The 15,000-nt window shown below is 33.9% G+C and overlaps 1 protein-coding gene across 11 annotated transcripts in view; it reads right to left on the bottom strand.

Annotated features, from left to right (window-relative positions):
- Positions 1 to 15,000, bottom strand: part of LOC106873239 (plexin-B) — a 287,941-nt gene that overhangs the window by 126,822 nt on the left and 146,119 nt on the right. For all 11 annotated transcript variants that reach the window (XM_089363453.1, XM_089363460.1, XM_089363462.1 and 8 more), the window contains exon 3: positions 1,532 to 1,620. The gene's annotated coding sequence lies outside the window, so the exon portion shown is untranslated. The remainder of the gene's footprint in view (positions 1 to 1,531; positions 1,621 to 15,000) is intronic.

Genomic DNA, 15,000 nt, shown 5'->3' with positions numbered 1-15,000 from the left:
GTCAATATGATGAGCCAGAGAAGAAGGCCATTAAATGGTGACTTGAAATGCTACGGGCAGCAGTCAAATAGCAGCACAAATTGGACTTCACCATCTGAAAATGGAGTATCAGGACCACTTCCACACTCCGCCTCAGATAACAGCCACCCTCCAATCGCCGCACCTCACCCGGTGCCACTCATGGACAATTTTTTTCCCAATTAAATCACAACGGTGAGGGTACAAATAATTACTGTAAATTACTAATTATGCAATTATTATTAATTATTGCAATTATTAATTACTGTGTTTGTGAATAGCCCACAATTTGCAATAATAGAGCAATAATTATTATTACAGCGATGATCGGAGAATATAAATTGTATTATTGGATAATTCTTTTCATTGGGTAATGAATAAAAACATGAAAATAAATCTCTAATTAGTTTTAATAGTATTTATTTGCAACATCATAATTATGTTTCTTCTTAATTGTCTCTTAATTGGGGAAATTGCCCAGAGAGAAATTATCCGTGGGCTAGTTTGTTTGTTGTCCTACGAGGGAAAAATTATCCAGGGGCAATAGGGACAATTAGCCAAGGGGTGCAATTTGGTCCATTTGAATTTTAAAAAGGACATGTTGGAGAATGCAGGCTGGGGTCGGCCGTGGCCGGATTGTCTTTGATCACAAGTCCGCTAGATCAAGACTAACCTGAAGGTTAACTACAACAACAACAACAACACTATAAAGATGAACCAAAGAGGGGAAATCTCTCAGTCAATCAGAGACACACTGTGGCCCATGGGACATTCTGAATGGCATTAATGAGAAATTACTTTTACTGGTGTGACTCCTCTGATAATGAGCCATGTCTTCATGTGGCCTGTTTCGCAAAAATGGTTGCTCATGTTTGCTCTAAGTGGCTGACCTGCTAAAAATAACAGCCATATCTTCCTCAAATCACACTCTAAAGGTGTTCTATGCAAGGAGATGAGGGATTAGACTACTGACAAGAATGGCCCCGGGTGGGTTCTTGTAGAAGAGCTACATGGGTGTTCACATTTAGAAAAGAGGGTGAGAACATAAAATGACAATGATGGTAATACTTGTCATGATGATGATGATGATGATGATGATATGACATAGACACAAGTCTGCAAAACCTAGAGGATGAGTATACAATACTCTTTTCTGTTCTAAGCACAAGGCCCGAAATGTTTTGGAGAAGACACCAGTCAATTAGATTGACTCAGTACACAGCTGGTATTTAATGTATCGACTCCAAAAGGATGAAAGGCAAAGTCAACCTTGGTGGAATTTGAACTCAGAACGTAAAGACAGACAAAATACCGCTAAGCATTTCGCCCGTCGTGCAAAAGATTCTGCCAGCTCGCTGCCTTAACGAGTATACAATATTATATATGACCTCAATATGTTACTGGTACTTATTTTAATCATGGAACAATGAAAGGAAAGGTCAGTAGTAAAGATATTTTTTTCTCTTTTTTTTTTTTGCAATTATTTATATTTATGCTAAATTAATTTCATTACCTTCTCGTAAAAACGGCTAATGTCAGTCGGCAACAGCGCATATAAGTCATCTAAATTCAGACTTCATTGATGGCAAGATTAAACCATATCTGAAAATGTAAAAGAAAGGAATAAAAGAATTACTAAATGCCAGTCAAATAGTGTAAAGATACAAATATATGTATTCGGATTAGGATGGCTAAGTGGGTAAAGTATAAGACTACTTTCTCATAAGTTGTGAGTTCAAGTCCACAGCAAGGTATTTGCTGTGTTTAGAACAGAAGCACTTTAGTCTAAATTGCCACAGCTCATCCAGTTCAGTGACTCTCAGTCATTTGTAGCTCAAATCCTACCTTGGACTGTGGCCATGCTGGGGTACTGCTTTGAAGAATTGTAGGTAAACAAACCAACCCAAGTATTCATTTTAAAGTCTGGTACTTACTCTATCAGTATCTTTAGCTGAACTGTTAAGTTATAGAGATGTAAACAAACCAATACTGGTTGTTAAGCAGTACCAGGATATAAACATAAAATGAGATATATATATACACACACATTCAGTTAAGCATCTATCTATCTATCTATCTATCTATCTATATATATTAAAAACGTAAAATTAAAACAGAACACAAAGGATTCCACGGTACATGTGTTTCAAGCTTTATACACAAACAGTTGTTGCATCATTATATGGGTATATAATTGATAGACAGGATGGTATAAAACTATCTTCAGCCGCAAAATATATATATATATACACATATACACACGGTGGGCTTCTTTCAGTTTATGTCTACCAAATCCACCCACAAGTCTTTGGCCAGCCTGGAGCTATAGTAGAAGACACTTATTGAAAGTGCCATGCAGTGGGACTGAACCAGAAACTATGCGGTTGCAAAATGAGCTTCTTAACCACACAGTCACACTGGCATAATTAACAATATAATTATCTGGAGAAGCCCCAAATCAATGTTAGACATTAGCATTACAATGATATAAAATAATAACAATGAAAAAAACCTCCCCAAAAACCTGCAAAATTTTCTTCAGTACATTCAATATTCATAAACATCTCGTTATATTAACACCTGAAAATTAATCTGCTGTTTGACAATTTTGCTTTTCTGCACCTCCACTATATGAGCATATTAGGGATACTAAAGATATTCCCATTTATATAGACAGCTTCATATATTTCAATAACATTTTAACAAAAAAGAAAAAGAAAAGATTATCTACATATCTCCCAAATAAATACATAAAAATCTCGTATCAGCCCCACCACTCCAAATTTATCTGCTTTTTAACAATTCTGCTTTTCCGCCTCATCTGTATGAATGCATTAAATATAATAAATATATTCATATTTTGAAAAATTGCTGGCAGGAAATGAGCACAATAATATATGTTAATATATAATGGTAATTATGAAAATAGATGAAGATAAATGTTCAGTTTTATATACATAATTACTTGTGACAAATTTTATTTAATGGGATTAATTGAATATAAGGCATGTTCATCTTTACCGTTTAATAAATATTAAAATATACACAGTTATGCATGAGCATATATATATATATATATATATATATATATATATATATATATATATATATATATATATATATATGTAATTATGTGTATTTCTTCTATCTTAATGAATAAAAATTCTTCTGATAGAATAAATGAGTTAATAGAAACCAATGTAGCAAAGAACACAAAATAACTGTGGTTTAGTTCCTGTTTTTAAGGCAGGAACTCCTTGAAATTTTGGGTATTTGAGTATATTTAAGAATTTAAGGATTGGAGAAAACGCATGTTATAATTGCATACTTTATTCCAATTATAACATGCGTTTTCTCCAATCCTTAAATTCTTAAATATATATATATATGTATATATATATGCTTAACAACATTTTGTCTGTCTTTAAGTTCTGAGTTCAAATTCCGCTGAGATCAACTTTGCCTTTCATCCATTTTGGGATTCAAGACGAGACCATTTGTGGACAGAGAAGGTACAAAGATGAAAACGGACACGACAAAATGTGGACATGGGCATATGGCATAGTGGTTAAGAGCGCAGGCTACTAACCCCAAGATTCTGAGTTTGATTCCAGGCACTGACCTGAATAATAACAACAACAACAACAACACCACCAAAAAATACCTTAGGAATGAGAACCCAGGTTTGAAATTTCCTCAAGACACCTGATGAAGGCTGGAGGGTATATCAGCCGAAACGTTGTGTTAAAAACAAAACCAGATGAGGACAAATATATGTAAGAACATTGCTGTTCAATGGAGTATCAAACTTGAGTCTTGAGAAAGGAATTCAGTTAGATAATCTGTGTGCTTTGTGTACCTGCATGGGATACATTTAATGTAGATATGTGGTTTTAATTAGTTTTAATTTAGATCACTTTAAAATAGGAAGTTTATATCCTAATGAACCACAGGTAATCTTAGTTGGGTTTGTATCAAAAGGGTTAAATTTCTCCTCATATATCCTACCTGCACATGGGAGAAAATGGGTCCTCCAAAACCCAGCTAATGGTTATAGGGTCCCAATGTTAGTGCTAGAGAAATGTGTCGATAAGAGCAAGAACTTAGTAAGATCAAGCACAGTATGGAACAAATGCTTTGACAAAAAAGGAAAAACAACAAAAGCAAAAACACATACGTAAACACACACACATTTAATTAATTAAATCTTATTATTGTAAGATTTAATTATTATTATAAATAAATCTTTATTATTAGAAGATTTATTTATTTCTTATAATTAAATCTTATTAGATGATTTATTTATTTACCATAATTAAATCTTATTATAAGATTTCATTATTGAAAACAGTAGAAAACAGAATCATTTGTGCACTAGACTAAAAAAAAAAAATAATAAAAATTGTGGCTTTCAATTACATGCCTTTACATTCTGAGTTCAAATCCTACAAGGGTCAACTACAGTAAAGCGGAACATGGCTCTATGCTAGGAGATGAGGTGTTAACGTATGAAAGTTTCTTGCTGTGGAGGAGACACCTGGCTACTCGCAGTATACAAGAATGGATGTGAGTTCTTGAGGGGGAGCTGACTGAAAATTTTAAGATGAAGACTGGCCCTGCCTGGTGGTCAGGATTAACCTGCAAGATTCCTGTGCTGGTGCCATGTAAAAAGCACCCATGCGACGCCACATGAAAGTGCCATATGTGGTGCCATGTAAAAGCACCCAGCACACTCTGTAAAGTCCTTGTTGTTAGGAAGGGCATCCAGCCATTGAAACACTGCCAAAGTAGTTGAAGTCTGGTGCAGCTCTTCAGTTTGTTAGCTCTGATCAAGCTGTCCAACCCATGTTGGCATGGACAACAGAATATTAAATGATGATGATATAAGAGAAAAGAAATACTAAATATTCTGTGTAGTTTCTTCTTTACTCTTTGATTTAGCATTCAAACCTCTAATCCTGCCCTTAACTTAACCCTTTAGCATTCAGATTATTTTGTCAAACGAAACACTCATTTATTCACATTGTTTTGAATTAATCATGCGTTATTTCTTCTGTGTCCTTAACCCTTACACATTCAAATTTCTTTATCAAGTGTATGTTAAATGGAAAGCCTCCTCTTAACCCTTTCACATCCGGATTATTCTGTCAAATGTAATGTTTGTTTATTCACACTGTTTTGAATTAAACACACTTTATCTTATAGCTTTGAGATGTCAACGATGGAATTGTTTATTTTTAGAATGATGTTGTTGGGTACGTGTGAGAGGTTTGATCTGGCTGGTTTGAATATAAAACAAGATATTTGAGCTGGATATGACTGGTTTTAAATACCAAAGGATCGATGTAGAAAGGAATGTCGTCCGTACAAAAGCTGACCATCAGAAGCATGTCATATGTATGAATAAATTATTTTGAAAATGGCAAATGTCATTTTTGTCTTTTTCTATAAAATAAATTTTTATTAAATTTTATTCACAACAGACACCTTATCTTGTAGAACCCAAAGATATTTTCATGGAAGCTTTGTGGTTCCTCAGAATCTACTTTTAGAAAAACTGGTATGTCTGTCTTAATGAAGAATTATATGAATTTGAGGATTTTTGTGGTGTCTGTGTTGACAAGAGTCAGTACAGTTAATACTATATAATAATTTCTTCATATATACCTAGGCCTATTCCCCATTTTTTAGGAGGGGATGGCCACAACAAGACACACACCAGTCATTCCATTCATTTCCTAGCTCAAAGAGGCGAGCCCCGTTCTATGCTCGAGTCAAGACATAGAACACAACCCCCAATATCAGCAGTGGGGCCTGACAGCATATGCTGGTTTACCCCCACAGCATCATGAGTACGAAGGTTGGTTAAAGAGGTGTTGGATGTAACACCAAGAGTTAGCACATCATCATCATCATTTAATGTCTGCTTTCCTATGTTTCCATGGGTCAGATGGAATTTGCTGAGGCAAATTTTCTACAGCTGGATGCCTTTCCTGTTGCCAACTTTCACCTAGTCACAGGAAGAGCATCCACATAAGGTAAAACTTACTCATGGCCAGGCATGTTTTTGCAGAATATTGGAAAAGAATGACACTGCTTGTTGGACAGTGACACTCATTTACATGGCAAGTTCACTGTACTCCTTTCATTCTATGTATATATGTATATATATATACATTGGACTTCTTAAAGTTTATATATATATATATATATATATATATATATATATATATATATATATATATATATATATATATATATATATATTGGACTTCTTAAAGTTTTCACCTGCCAAATTTATTCAAGGTTTTGGTCAGCCTGGGGCTATAGGAAAAGATATTGGCTAAGGTGCCATGCAGTGGGAGTGAACTTGAAACCATTTGGTTGAGAAGCAAACCTCTGAACCAAAGTCATTAATAAAAATGAGGTTATGTCACTTAGATTGATGCCAGAAGAGGAAATATTTAATTTTCTTTTGACAGAACACTACATCAAAGGATAGAATATTCTCATATTCTAGCATTCTTTGATGAAGAACTAACTCTTCCTGAAGAAATGACAGATATATTTCTCTCTTCACAGCTCTTTGATGAAGGATTGTAATCCAAAACGTCAGACTTCACTTTGTTATCGCAGCAAAATAATTTATTCTACATTGTTTAATGTTTCTACTTACTATTTACTGACACAGATCATCAAAAGTTTAGAAAAAAAAAAAAAAAGAAAAAGATGTTAGATTTATGTAAGATGAGGAAATAATTAATGTATTTTTCTTGGCAGAACACTATCTCAGAGAATAGTATATTCTCATATTCTGTCATTCTTTGATGGAAGAGTTTTTGCCTGACGGCAGAAATATTTCCTCTTTCCATCGCAAACTAAACATACCAGAGTGACTAAATCTGTTGCATTATTTCCTTTCATCTGGGCAGTGGGGTGTTGGGGGTGTTGGGAGGAATCAAAGAATCTGTTGAGCACCAGACTAAATGCCTCACAGCAATTAATTACCAACTCTTTACAGTGTTAGTTTGAAAAAAACGGTCTCTACATGGTTGCTCAACCTGTTAGAAAGAGCAAGCAAATCTGTCTGCTTGCCTCTCTCTCTCTCTCTCTCTCTCTCTCTCTCTGTCTCACTTCCTTAAATCACACACTTTTTGTCTTAAGTTAGAAAAGGACACATTAGATGATATATTCTGAGATAACTTTATCCAGAAGAGATTGTCATGGCTAGAGGTATTTAATCTAGTTTTTGTACTAAAATCTTACTGGAAACATCTTCGCTGTTCATCCTTCAGGAAACTGGAACTGGAGCCAATAAAATAAGGTTCCAGTCCAGGGTGATAGATTGGCAAAATTATTAGAACACAAGACAAAAAGCTTTGTGGAATTGGTACTTGTGTGAATCTTTACATTCTGAGTTCAACTCTCACCAGGGTCAACTTTGCTTTTCAGTTTTCTGGGGATTATCAAATAAAATACTAAAATACTAATCCTGGATAGTAGATTGGCAGAATGCTCAGCGTGTTGAATAAAATGCCTAGTCATATTTGCTCTAGCTTTTTACATTCCAAGTTCAAATCCCACCAGATCAACTTTGTTTTTCAACCTTGCAGGGCCAATAAACTAAACTGACCAGTGCAGAATAGCAGATCGACTAAATTGTTAGTGTATTGAACTAAATGCTTCTGTGGTATGACTGAAAATTATATTCCTAGGGAGTCTAACCTCCCTAGAAGATTCAGTTATGTTGGGTATGTCTAACCGCATTCACTTACCCTTCCAGAACAATTAACTTCCAATACACTTCAGGTCTTCTTATACACAGATTATTCCTCTCCAGTGGCAGATGATTTGCATTTATCACTCATTTTCATAACCAAATATAACATTTCCTACACAGGCTGCATTCAGTTTAAGTGTATTTTATGATATTTCAAACCAAATTGATGTAGCTTGTTTAAAGAACTAGCTAAATTTTTGACCAAATTATTTCAGCTTGTTTAAAGAACAAGCTAAATTCTCGACAGAATTATTTCGGTTTGTTTACAGAACTAGAAAAAAAAAAACAAAAAAAAACAACCAAAGACTACTTTTATAAGCTTAGAGATAAATTTTCTGTTCAAGAGAAAAGAGAAAAGATAAAACTTTAAGAAAGATGTTTATTCGTGTTTATTCGAAAAATCTCAATGAATTTCTTTGTAGAAGAAACACAAGTAAACTCGGTGAACTTCTGTCATCACAAAATTTTGTTTATTTAGTTGCATTTTATTTTTACCTCTTATAATCAAATCACTTGACTGTAGTGGTGGTGGGAGGAGGTGGGAAAGAGAGGTACAGACACAGGCTTGGGTGAATAGTTAAGGAGTTTGAGTTTATTCTGCAATCAGATTGCTCTGGTTTCGATTCCACAGCATGACATTTTTGGCAAGTGGCGTTTACCAAACCCCTTAGATTGTGAGCGTAATAAGTATATATTGTGAGCGTAATAAGTATATAGAAGCACATTACACACACACACATATACATTTATATATATATATATATATATATATATATATATATATATATATATATATATGAATATTTCTTTATTTGTGAATTAAGGCTACCATTGGTTTCATGTTAAGAAAAGTAGGAAAATATCCTACAATTAGGATATTAACAATTTTTCAAGTTGATCACAAGGAGAAAGGTGTTCGCAGAAACTTCACACAAAGAAGAAATATGCCCCACCACTTGCTTCCCAACCACATGGTTCCAGATTCAGTCCCACTGCATGGCACCTTGGGCAAGCATCTTCTACTATAGCCTTGGGCCAACCAAAGCTTTGTCAGTGGGTTTGTAGATGGAAACTGAAAGAAGCCCATTGTATATATATGTGTGTGTGTCTTTGTTTGTCTACCACCATTGCTTGACAACCGATGTTGGTGTGTTTATGTTCCTGTAACTTAGTGGTTTGGCAAAAGAGATAGGAAGAATAAATACTGGGCTTACAGAGAATATGTCCAGGGGTCGATTTCTTTGATTAAAAGACCTTTTAGGGTGGTGCTCCAGCATGGTCGTAGTCAAATAACAGAAACAAGAAAAAGAACAAAAGAGTAAAAGAATATATTTATTTAGGTACATATGTCCCCGCTTCATGGGTTGTTGTCAAGCTACAGTGGGGAGCTTGCATGTTTCTAAGACCTTGAGAACTATACTGTTTAGGGAGTTTAGCCTCCCTGACATATTAATCATGCTGGGAAGGTGAAAGGGTTGAAGCCAGACTAAAGGGTGTTCCATGGTTATCTAGGTTGAAGTGTTGATGTGGGGTCTGCGGCCCCACCTTGTAAAACCCACAGCCACTATAAAAGCATCAATGAAGAAATTAAAGCAAATCTGACAGTTCTAGGGATCAGATGGACCTTTCAATGCGAGAAATGAAGCATTGTAGGGTGAAGGTGAAAAGGACTTTGGGTAATGTGACCTGAGAAATGAAGTGAGATTGAGATGAAGTTGATACATAGAAAGACCCTAGACAGAGCTGAATGTTAGGAGTCCATTGACAGTCTACACTCACTTAGGGATCAAGGGCCTAAGTAAGAGTGAATGGGGTATTTGAGTATTTTTTGTTGGTTTACATCATAGAAAAGAACCCAACAAGCAGTGCTTTAGAAGCACAGCCCCTAGTAGACATCAGGTTGGACAATCCCTGGACATTCCATTCCCACCATTTGTAATACAGTGAAAGAGTGATCAGCCTGTTGTTCATAAATTGCAATACAGAACGAATAAAAAAAATTGATATGAAATAATAACAATGATACAAAACAAACAAATAAATATATCTAGTAATCTATGTTATGACAGTCTTACTAAGCTAACAAAATTATTGAGCAAAGTATTATATTTGACGCCTGATATAATGGCACTATTATTAACTTATAAACTGGAGTGTACGGGGAGAGAGTAGAGTGGAGGGTAAATATTACTGCAAATTCAAATAAACTAAATTTAAAGAGTCATACGAAAACTGGTGCATAGTTACATAGATGATATAATGATATGTTTCTGATGAGACAGTTGTATTCAAGTCACAGACATGAAATATGTGTGCGTCTGTGTGTATATATATATATATATATATATATATATATACACACAGACGCACACATATTTCATGTCTGTGACTTGAATACAACTGTCTCATCAGAAACATATCATTATATCATCTATGTAACTATGCACCAGTTTATATATATATATATATATATATATATATATATATATATATATTTATTTATTTATTTATTTATGCAGACACACACTCACACACACATAAATACACATGTAGAGACACACGTTGCAAAGAGCAGTGCATATCATACTTCATCTATTAATCTAGAGAAAGCATTTGTCTGTATAGAATTGACAATCACGGACTTATAAATATATATACTCCTTGCAAAGATCAAGAAATTTTGCATTTTATCTGTCAAACTAGAGAAACCATGCATTTGTCTTTAGAATACAAAATCTCTGTCTGTCTGTCTCTTTCGCTCTTACATACATACCCACACACACAAACACACACACATATATATACATATACATCTCTCTCTCTCTCTATATATATATATATACATACATACATATATTCACTCATATACATACATACACACACACACACACACACATATATATATATATATATATATATATATATATATATATATATATATATATATATATATATATATATATATATATATATATATTCACTCATATACATACATATGTATATATATGTATGTATGTATGTACTTACTCGTATATGTATTCACTCATACATACTTTGCAAAGATCAATAAGTTTTCTATTTGATTTGTTAATCTAGAGAAAGTAGATATAGACGACTGATTTATGGAAGTTGCTTTAGTTGTTGTTGTTGTTGTTTTCATTTAGCCCCAGGTTGTCAGTCCTGATGGAGAAGACTTATGATCAAAGGAATTCTCATTTAATCAAAATTTTTTGAACTCACTAAATTACACATACAAGATGGTGGTGTATTTGTATTTACTAATGTCAAACCCTTCCCTGCGGTCATTCAATTCATAATCAGCATCACTGCTTCCCTACATACATACATACATGTCTGTCTGTATATCTATCTATCTATCTATCTATCTATCTATCTATGTATGTATAGTAATAATAATAATAATACTCCTTGGATGGAATTTATAGATATCTTAACGCATTGCTACACACATTTCCACAAATTATATGCTTCTTAAGACCATAGCCCATATTCCTGGGATAATTACAGTACAATCCATAGTATCCATGGACATTGGGTAGATCATGTTCATGCATTCATTTCTTCAGGCAATAAAACTGGTATTCCCAGTTGGTATCATTAGGCTGTAGCTGACACAACAGAATAAGAGCTTTTATGTGTATATATTCGAAATGTTTCCTGTAAATGAACTTAAGGTATATATCCCGAACATCATACTAATATATATATATATATATATATATATATATATATATATATATATATTTTATTATATGTATTTATTTTCTCTTAGTTAATAAATAACTCGGACAAAATAAATTGGTTAATAGATACCAGGGTAGCAAAGATCACAAAATGACTGTGGTGTAACTCCTGTTTATGAGGTAGAAACTCCCTGTTACTTTGGGTAATTGAGAAGGAACCATTTGTAATCTTCGAAACATATGTTGGAAATAAAAGAATTCATTTAACATATGTGCATTACTCCATTTATTAAATTTATATATATATATATATATATATATATATATATATATATATATATATATATATATATATATATAATAATCGAAATATATGTGTGTGTGTGTGTGTGTGGAGTGGACATGGCCACACACACACATACACATCAGCAACATTTGTCAATTTCTTGAAGATGAGGTCATATATATATATAGAACAGGTTTCTTTTAGTTTCCATTTACCAAATCCACACACATAGCTCTTGTTGGTCTGGGGCTATTGTACAAGACTACTGCACAGTGGGACTGAACCTGAAACCACATGGTAGCAAAGCTGGGTTCTTAACCACACAGCCCTGCCTGTGCCTATATATATATTTCAAAATGTAACCACATGTAAATAGTTGGTGATTTTTTTCCCCCTCTGTCTTCCTTTTCTATTGGACTTTCCTCTGTTTCTGACGAAGAGCTTTGCTCGAAATGTTAAACCATCTTTCTTTCCTTCCCTGAGCGTCTGCTAATACTTTACATGTACCGCGTCCTCGCATTGTTGTTTTCTCTGTGTTTGTTCTTCGTTTTTTTTATTAACTATATATATATATATATATATATATATGTATGTATGTATATGTGGGTGCTGAAGGTTTACTGGCTTTAAGGGTATCGCAAAAGACCTGGTTGGTGGCCCAACCTTCTGAGTTCTTTCTATAGGGTTTAGAAAAACTGAAGGACCACTGCAATAAGTGTGTGAATTTGAGAGGAGACTATGTTGAATAAAATCATAAGTAACTGGTTCGCCTGTATTTTGTTTTACTCCAAGCACCCCCTCATATGTATAAATACATACATACATACATGTATATATATATATATATATATATATATATATATATACACACACACACATATATATATATATATATATATATATTATATACACACATATATGCATGTATCTCTCATTCATTCATTCATTCAGTTTTATTTCTGTTTTTCTATACCAGCATGTGTTTGAAGGATATGCTACTGAGATATTACTTTACACGCCGATGTTGTTCCTGACATTAACCTTCACCTGCTTTTCAACTAAAGGACCCCTCTTATACCACATAGCTTTGAAGGCATGCTGCTAAAAGATGATTTGTTGGCAGCAGAAAGCAGAAAAAAAAAAAAAAAAAGAAACATATTCAACAAAACCATTCTAATAAAACTAATAAAACCACTTCCTTTTCGCTTTTCAAAGAAAATATCAGATTTCACAGTAACGAAGATGCAAAGCTTGAAATCTGTATTTTCAATAAGAACAAAAAAAACAAAACAAAAAAAAAAAGAGAATAGAATGTTTGAATAAATTATTCTTTTACTAGTTTCAATCACTGGACAGTGACCATGCTGGAGCAATGCCTTCAAGTGATTTAGAGGGCCATGCTGATCTTGTTACTTATTTCAGTCTGGTGTTTATTTTATTGATCTTTAATTGTCAAACAGCTAAGTTGTGGGACACAGACAGATACAACATAAGCAACTCTAGTTTTTAGACTTGTAAATATAAACACAGCTATGGACACAGAACCACTTATTCTGTTGCTATATCTATTTATGGCACACCCACTTTGGCGGTCTATAGGCAGTCTGTTTGTCTTATCGTCTCAAAGACAGTTTTGTTTTTGTTGGTATCTCTCTTTCTCCTAAGAAATCATCATCATCATCATTTAACGTCTGCCTTCCAAACAGGCATGGGTGGATATATATATATATATATATATATATATCTATATATATGTGTGTGTAAAATTAAAAATTTAAGAGAGAGTTTTGACGCTGATATCTATATATATATATATATATAGACATTATATACTCTTTTACTCTTTACTCTTTTACTTGTTTTAGTCATATGACTGCAGCCATGCAGGAGCACTACCTTTAGTCGAGCAAATCGACCCCAGGGCTTATTCTTTGTAAGCCTAGTACTTATTCTATCGGTCTCTTTTGCCGAACCACTAAGTTATGGGGCGTAAGCACACCATCATCGGTTGTCAAGCGATGGTCGGAGGACAAACACAGACACATATATATATACATGTACATATATACGATGGGCTTCTTTCAGTTTCCGTCTACCAAATCCACTCACAAGGCTTTGGTTGGCTCGAGGCTATAGTAGAAGACACTTGCCCAAAGTGCCATGCAGTGAGACTGAACCCATAACCATGTGGTTGGTAAGCAAGCTACTTACCACACAGCCACTCCACACCTATATATATATATATATATATATATATATATATATATATATATATATATATATATATGGGGAGAGTAAGGCACATGGACTAGTGGTAAGGAGTATCAAACTCGCAATCATGAGATTGTGGTTTCAATTCCAGTCATGTCTGTAAAACTGTAACTGTGTTCTTTCAATATGAAGGAGTAGTAACTCGACCCCTAAAAGATGCCCTGATCCCTGATCTGCACACACATACGTATATGTTATAGTCCCTCGAAGCCTAAAGCCTGATTTTTGTGTAAACCCACTTTTTTTCTCATGATGACAATTTTCTGGCCCCAACAATCTTGTCGTAATGGGGTCACACTGGATTCGTTTCATAAATTCTGTAATCAGCTATGAAACAAAACTGGTTGAAAGATTCATAACAAAACAAACATGTTAAATAAATGGTGAACAGAATGCCATTTTTTTTTGTGGGTAACGATGGTGGAGGTGTTGGAGTTGGTAGTGATAACATTTTGTAATCAACTAACGAAAATAATTGCATTCTCTTTAGCACTGTCTCGACATGTTTGTTTTGTTAGGGATCCCCCCAGCCAATTTTCTTTTGCGTGTATTCACGTAGGAGACAAGGGAGGTGGAAGAAGACAGTAAGTTTAAGAAGTTCCAAAACCTTTATTTCAGAAATGCCAGTTGAATATTTTTGCTTTATTAATCTTGTATTTTTTCTTCTTTTTTTTTTATATTTTCTATTTTAACTAAAAAGTCACTATTGAAGACTTATATCTTGTTGAACTGGTAAGAATAACAAGCAATCTATTCACGTACACACACAAACACAGGCATTGGCAACTATTATGCATATATACACATGTGCACACACACACACACACACACACACACACACACACACACATACCATACTGGCATGCAAAATGGACATTAAATGATGAGGATGATGATGATAACACACAAATCCAAAGAACAATAATTATATATATATATAT

The sequence above is a fragment of the Octopus bimaculoides genome, chromosome 15, assembly GCF_046866305.1.
Source record: "Octopus bimaculoides isolate indiv1 chromosome 15, ASM4686630v1, whole genome shotgun sequence".
In the NCBI taxonomy this organism is placed as follows: Eukaryota; Metazoa; Mollusca; class Cephalopoda; order Octopoda; family Octopodidae; genus Octopus; species Octopus bimaculoides.
The sequence above is the reverse complement of the archived record's forward strand: the minus strand, read 5'-3'. Positions and strand labels throughout refer to the sequence as shown.